Raw genomic sequence first — 7905 nt, 5'->3', positions numbered from 1 at the left:
TTCTACATTGAGATGGGTTCTCCTGCCTATCACAAGAGCTGAGAGTTGATGCTTAAGTTCCCAATCCTGTCTTTGTCTTGGAGATGCTGCCCAGTGTTGTGGTAGCTGAAGGATTTGTGTGGATCACCTGCACAAAGGCAGAAGTCATCCTTTTGGTGCAAGGATTTGCAAACACAAACCACAGAGGACTTCATAGACCCCATCAATAACTCTCAGAGGAACTTAACTCCTCTGAAAGAGTTTGAGCATGGCATTGGGAATAAAGTGTAGTTCACTCAGAAGATGGATATGCTTCCAGTGTCAGGACATGGATGCTGTGGGATGGGTGATGTTGCTGTCAGCCCATCCCAGAAATGGCACCTGCCTCTTTTATGGTCTCAGCTTCCATCAGCAACCATTGAAGTAGATATGCTCTATGCTTGTTTTCTATCACAGCATGAGGGTGCTGGTGAATTTGATTTTTTTTATGTTTTTGGCAGCTCTCAGGTGGGACAGGCTTTTAAGAATACTCTTAAGAGTACTGTCTGAACTTTTTAGGTTGCAACTCTTTTCTTGAATTTCCATTCCTGAGGCTGCTTTGCAGTAATACCCAAACCACCATTTACATTTTAGTATTTAAATCTTTTATGAACTGATATGAAAATCTCCAGTGCCCTAAATATTTTATCTGAAATATTTTTTTTAAATCTTTAAATTTTCCTCTGAGGGGCTCGAGAGCTGAGTGAACCTTTTTAGAGGAAAGGGCTGCAGCTGGGGGTAGGCTTGGGTCCCCAAGCAGAAATGCAAGATAGGCAGGAGCTTTTCTGACTTTTCTCCATTTGGCAGGCGTCTTTGGATTTTAATGCTTTTTATTTTGAAAACCTGTGGGTGATTAAACTGCAGAGCAGCAGGAGCTAATCCCATGGTGCGAGGTGTTCCCGGGAGCTCACCTGGAGCGCGGCTGTGGCCTGAGGGCAGCGGGGACAAGGGGCGGCTGCGGCCTTCCCGCGTCCATTGCCAGCCCTGGCAGGGAGTCAGGGACACACAGTGAGGGGATGCACACAGCTGGAGGTGGATGCAGCCGGCTGCCAAGCCAGTAGCAGGCTGTGAGCAGCGAGGCCGGGCTTCTGGCAGCGAATTGCCAGCAACTTGCACTGCAGCTCCTCTGAGGTGGCTGGAAAAGGGCCCACACGCTCTTCTTCGGCAAGAGCAGCGAGCTGGAAGCTGCTTGTGGAAGGCAGTGCTGCCGCTCGCTGCCAGACCCGCCGGGCCGGAGCCCCGCGCTCCCGAACCCGCCGGGATGGAGCCCTGTGCTCCCAAACCCGCTGGGCTAGAGCTCCCGAACCCCCTGGGCCGGAGCCCCGCTCGCTCCCGAACCCGCCGGGCCGGAGCCCCGCTCGCTCCCGAACCCGCTGGGCTGGAGGCCCCGCGCTCCCGGCGCTCGGCTCCCTCTGCCCGGGCCGGGGCTGGCCCCTCGCTGGAGGATCGATCATCGATCACCTCCTGCCAGCCTTTATGTGAACGCCGCTGCCTCTCACACTGCAGCGAGCACGGGGTGGCACCGGCAGCGCCCGTTCGCTCCTGCCGGGGCTCGGCGATTCTGTCTGCGTGCAGCCGCAGCGGCCGATGGAGCAGCGGCCGATGGAACAGCTGCCTCATCGCCGTGTTCGTGACACGGCTTTTCCCTCCTGCCCTGCTGAGTCATGGGAACCGCACTCGGCACAAGGCACACTTGTGCACAACAGGGATTATTTTTCTTCTTTTGTGTGATATATCTCAAATCCGAACTGGATTAATTTACGGTTTATATCTAAAGCGAAGTGTTTAGAACAGGTTCTCAGAGGAATTTGCTACTGGGAGAGCAATATTTGCGTAGCACTGTAGCAGCAGTTTTTAATGAATTAGACACTTTTCAGCATGTAATTTGCTCAAATGTGCTAAAAACCAAACCAGGCAGGAGGACTTATTGACTAACCCCAGTAAGTAAGCAGGGCCAAAATAATTTTTTTCAAGCAGGATTTGGGAAACCATTCATTGGGAACTGAGCGATTGTCATTGTAATATGATTTGTTGCTTGCTTGCCAGAAAAGGAGTATGTCTGATACTACATTCTGCAGAGTTGTTCCATATGCTAAGGGACCTGCAAATTATTTCGAAAGAGTAAGGAAATCTAGGAAATTCTCTGTTTGTTATAAATTGGGAGTATGACACATGTAGAACTGATGTACTTTGTTTTCAATATTATATAACTAAATTTTAAATAATTTGGCCTGTCTTTTCCTGTATGCTTGAAAATTTAGGAACATGTGTGACTCAAAGTCCATCTAGTTTGACATCCTGCCTGCATAATATTGCCAGACATTTGGGAAGTGATTACTTGTACCTTCTGGACGTAAGGGATTTTTTTTCCCCCCTCCAATATGCTAAACTACGGTCTGCAACACAAGTGTCTGTTTCTGCTAAACTTTAACAATAAAGTAATTTAAAAAATCTCAGTACTGTAATTTTTAATCTAATTACTATGAACATAGCAGTCTATACCTGGTTTCTCCAAACAGTGAATTCTCTAGGTTCCCTGCAGTCCATGAACTCCTTCTTCTAAAGCCCCATGTAATTCCAGTTCTCCCTTTTGCCTGCTAATGCTTCCTGATCTGACCACAAAAACTGCTGAAGCCTCATTTCCCAGCTTGTCTGCATTCACCTCGCTGTCTCTCGCCACCCTCTCTCCAACTGAGTGTCAGTGCAAAGCTGGCTTCCATGGTTACTACTAAAATAGGCAAAGGAGATATTTTTGGTCAGAATCTGCCAGTTCAGCAAGATCAAAATGCTTTTGGGAAATGTTCTGAATGCAGTGAAATTTAAGCAGGATGTTTCTTGCAAAATGAAATAAAAAACCCACTCCAGCTTCCTGCAGCTCACCTGCACCTTCCCAGAACACAATCCTTGTGGGCTGCCCAGTGCCCTGCTCCTCCATCAGGGAGACCTGTCACTCAGTCCTGTGGGGCAGGGCTTTTGGGTGGAAACCTTTATTTTTCTTGGTTTTGTTCTAGTGTTGTCAAAATCTTCTCTGCCCCACATCAGCCTTCCCTTCAGCCAGCCTCCTGCACAGCACCCGTTTCTGTTGTCAGAATTCTGTGCAGGTGTTATTTATTTTAGATGTACATAAAAGCTATCTAGCCATGCAATGGCCTTTGCTCAGTGATGTGTTGCTGTCACTTGTCTCTTCTGGTCTCTCCTGCTTGTTTCCCTTGTGGCATGTCCCAGTTAAGTTGCAGGGCCTCTGAGGAAAGGGATTGCCCTTTTTTATGTATCTCAAGACAGCTACTGTTTTTCCTCAGCCTGAATATCTTTTTGTTGTTGTTCTGTATTTGTAATAGACCCTCCTGCAGTTTGGATACCTCTGGGCTTCCTTTGCAAATGCTGCTGTATAGTAAAAATTCCCTCACAGGCAGTAGGATGCACGAGCTGCGTCTGTGCTCCACAACATTGATCTGATGGCTCTCTGTTCACATCCCTGTGGTTTTCTGTCACTTCTGAGCCTTTACAAACCCCCATGACCCCATCACCCAAGGACGCTGGCAGACTGCACAGTGCAGGGACCTTGCTGGAGGTCCTAAGCCAGGCACCACTGCCTGCAGGGTGCTTCTCTACCTCTGGGTGAGCTCCTCATTCCCAGCTCCTCCTGAGCACAGCAGCTTCATTGGTGGTTTCTTGGAGGAGAAAAAAAGGCAGCTTCTCCTGATCATCTGTCCCAGCCTATCTTCTCTGGCCGAGCTTTTCAGAAGTATGGAAGAATATTTCCTATACTTCACAGAGTATTTCACAGAGTATTTCTTCTCTCAGAGAGGATCACAGTATCACAGAGGATCCTGAATTGGAAGGGATCCACAAGGATGCACCCCAGGACATGGATGTCCCTCCTGTCTTCCAGGGCACTGCTGACTCATATTTAGCTTTTGCCATTGACCAGGACTCCCAGGTCCTTTTTCACAGTTGCTGCTCTCCACTGCCTCATTCCTCAGCCTGTCTGCACTGGCATTGCATTTAATCATCTTTGCAAATTGCAGTAGGCAATAGTAGGAGATACTAAACCCATAATTCTCTGTAAGACTCTAGAAAGTGGGCCTTAGCCCAGTGGATAGCAAAATGTGGGGCAGGAGGCAGCCTCCCAACACAATTTGGCCTTTTTGAACTTACAAAATAGTATCCCCCTGCAAACTCCAAATGCTTTTAGACAAACACGTACACAGTACTGCACCCTTTTAAGCAGTTATCAAGGTGTGTCTGCACTGAAATTCCCAGAGAATGCTCTGCAGTTACTGTCCAGTTCCAAGATGTGTTATTACCCACATGTGTTAAGCTCCTGGTGGGCCAGACCGCAGGATTGCAAAGAGCAGTGACCAGCCTGTGCTTTGGACAGCCTTGCTTTTAACAGCTTGCCCCAAACACCAAGGGTGAAAGCAGCTTTGGTTGATTGGTGGGTGGGGTTGTTTATTTTATTATTATTATTTTTATGTAATCAAGACATTACAAAATAGTCTACTGAAGTACCCATGTGCTGTAGAGTTGGACCTGTGTCTTTGAGGGGTGATGCTCCTTCAGCAGGAAACTTCTCCTCCTGGTGTCACTGGTGTTTGCTGCCAGTTGGCATCGAGACTCTCCTGAACCAAAGCAAGTGTTCTTCCATGTCTAAAAACCCCTATAGGCAGTGACCTGTGTGTCAGCATCCCTGTAGACAGCTCCCGTGGGGATTTCAGACACAGAAGTACATTTAGGAGAAGTTGGAGAAATCTCTTGTGTCCTTAGTGGAATAAATTCTGATTTGCACAGAGGTTTCTGCCTGGCTTGTACCACAGTCCCCATCAGCAGGATGGGACATGCTCTGCTGTAATCAGGGTGTAATGGCTCAGTTTGTGGGCTGGGCTCTGGTGCTTGAGCGACTGGAGCCGTTATTCCCCTGCAGGCACAGGGGAAAACACCATTCCCTAAAACTTGGCTGAAGGAAGTTTTATTTGGCATGCATTAGCCCACCCTTGCAAAGCTGAAGGCTGTATACACAGTCAGTTAGCAGAGATCACCTGAGGTTTAGTCAACAGATATGTAAGGATTAATGGAGTTGTCTAAACTCTGTGAGAGCAGCATTTATAGGGGAACTTCATTAGATCCACAGCTGCAAATTATAAACCCTTCTACCCTGTTTGAGGTTTGTTATCTTCAGAGATCACCATGAAAGGTGGAACAGCTGTGAGAGCTATTATTCAAGCTGATGTATAATGATTGCAAAAAAGGTAGGGTGTTTAGACAGATGATATGAAGAACAGATTTGCAAGAAGATCTTTAAATTCATATTCCTCTGAGCTGGTGTACATTGAAAGGAAAGGCACAAGTGAGATACTCCAGCCCAGTGAGGTGTTCACAAGAATATCTTCTGAACTTGTCACTGCCCATCAGAGGAGGGGCTGGGGTGAGCAGGAGAGTGAAGGAGAACAATTTTCCCCTACAGAGGGGAGTCATGTACAAAGGTGTACTCAGTACCTCAGTTTTGTATGTCAGTGGTTTCCAAGACCTTAATATCCTTATTTTATTGATGAGAACAGTTGCAGCTTCAGTTGCTTGCATGGTGCTTGGTGCCAGCTTGGTCCTTGATTTGGAGGAAGGTAATGCTGGAGGACTCTGCCATCAGGTGTTAGAGGGGACAGCAGGAGGGCTGTCAGTGCCTTCAGTCTGGCAGAGCTACAGCTTGCCATGTCAGCAGTTATTCTGAGTTTGGTGACCTGCCAGTCTTTGAGGGGGATGACAAATCTTGACTGGCCTCTAGCTGGAGAGGGGTAAGAAGCAGCCAAATGCTAATAGAGCTTCTCCTGCCACTGCCCTCCTCCTGGGCAGGGACTGCTCTTGCTGACACAGAGCTGCTCTTCCCCTGAAAGGTTTGCTGGTCTTGTCTTAGCTGTTTGTCCAGGACAAACAGCTCCAGGGCTCAGAGACCAGGACAAGGGTTTAATGATGCCTAGGGACTGCACAGATCTGCAGAACATCAGCAGAGGCACAGCCTAGAGAGGTGTGTTTTCCCTCCCCTGGCTCTGGCAAAGACTGCAGGAGTTATTTGGGGATTAAAAAACTCCTCTTGCTTTCAGACCCATGTAGGAAAACAGTCTCTTTTTCAACCACTTGACACATGGGCATTGGCAAGGCAGAGGAGGCAATGTGGGGTCTCCATAATTATTATCAACGATTTTCTAAAGGAGGAGGGGGTAGAACCTGAGTCCTTGAAACTTAGATCCCCTTCAGGTGCTGAGAGGAGGGGAATAAGAGAGGTATTATTAGAAAGCATTTCTTTTATTTAACAGATGTTAAATAGCACTATACCACTATATCAATCTGTCAAGTACACTAATAGGAAACAGCATCTAGGAAAGTTGAGATGTGAATTTCACAGGGGAACAATTGCCCCCCTTCTGCAGGATCCTGGGGTCTGGGGGCCAGCACAGAGCACAAGGAGCAGGCACACATATGCCAGGCACATGTGGATGGAGAGGGGAAGGAAAACTTGTGGACTATGACAGAAAAAACTTGGTGCAGCTGGAAAGGTTTTCACCCACCCTGTCCTTGTTGTTGTACTTGAAACTGGATTAAAAATATCCTTAAAGCAGTGACCACACATGTCTTTGGGTTTTGACAAGTTGTGTGTGCCATGCTATGGGTTTCTGTAGTGTTAACCGGCATTTTCACAACATAGGTGGTTTAAAGTCTGAGGGAGAAAAACAGACCTCTAATGGATGATTAAAGGTTGAACAGCAAGCCTGGCTTTACATTAATGTGTGTTAGCTCCCAATCAGACCCAAAGCCATGGTGTTTTCCTCTTGTACTCTGTACTGCTTCCCTTGACCTGTCCTGGTGATGCCCAGCAGTGGCTGTGACCACAGGCAGCTGAGGTTGGTTCGGTTTTATTAAAAGAGCTGCCTGAAGCCCAAGGTTAAGTGACGGGAATTTCAAAACAAAACAATAAATTAATAAAATGAATGTGTCATCAGCTGATCCTCTTCTGACCACCATCTGTCCCCTGATCATGTGACGTCTCCCAGCTGGCTACCCAAGAGACAAACCATGCAAGATCATCATCACAACATATGCTGCTATTTACACATTTTTAAAGGTAATAGTTGCTAGGCTGTCATATTAGTAGTTAAAAGCAGTTATTTGGAAGCTAGGGGATTTTTTCTTTATTTCTCTCCTTTTTATTTTTCCCCTTAGGAAGGCAGTGACTCAGCAGGTATATTTCTGACAGAGACATGTTCAGGGTTGGATCAGTGGAAGTTCCTGTGTAAAGTACATGTAATTCTACCTCCTCATACCCCCACCTTGTTCTGTGGTATGCTGTTGTGCCTTTTGTAATATGCAGTAGAATAAATAAAATAGAAAGAAGGCAATGTCCCACAAATGTCACTAGTGTACCTTTTAGGAACATTATGTACTCTCTTTGCCATCTCCAGGATGCAAACCAAGCTCTGCATTTTTTAACTATTGTTAAGATCAAGGATGTGGTTATGAGAAGACTTACAGTTTATAGGATACTTAAGCATTGAGGATTGAGGCACGGAACATTTCCTGGGGATTAACGACTGACTGGGTGAGCCTCGGGCCATTAACCCCTGCCTGCCATTAATCTTCAGGAAATGCCCTGCAGTGAGGTCGTTATTGCTGTTATATGCTGAAACACAAAAATAATAATAAGAAAGGTCCGTGGATTATTTATTTATTTATATTTTACGTAACACAATTCTATTGGGACTGTAGGAAATGAACATCTTTCTATTTAGCTGGTGGTAAACTGGAATTAATGCAGTTCCAGCATCTCACTCTTTTGTGGAAGATTATTGTCAGACTGCAGGAGTGTAAGTGGGGCAGGATTTGGCCCACTGCTTGTAT

The sequence above is a fragment of the Molothrus ater genome, chromosome 4, assembly GCF_012460135.2.
Source record: "Molothrus ater isolate BHLD 08-10-18 breed brown headed cowbird chromosome 4, BPBGC_Mater_1.1, whole genome shotgun sequence".
Classification (NCBI taxonomy): Eukaryota; Metazoa; Chordata; class Aves; order Passeriformes; family Icteridae; genus Molothrus; species Molothrus ater.
Note: the sequence above shows the minus strand (reverse complement) of the source record.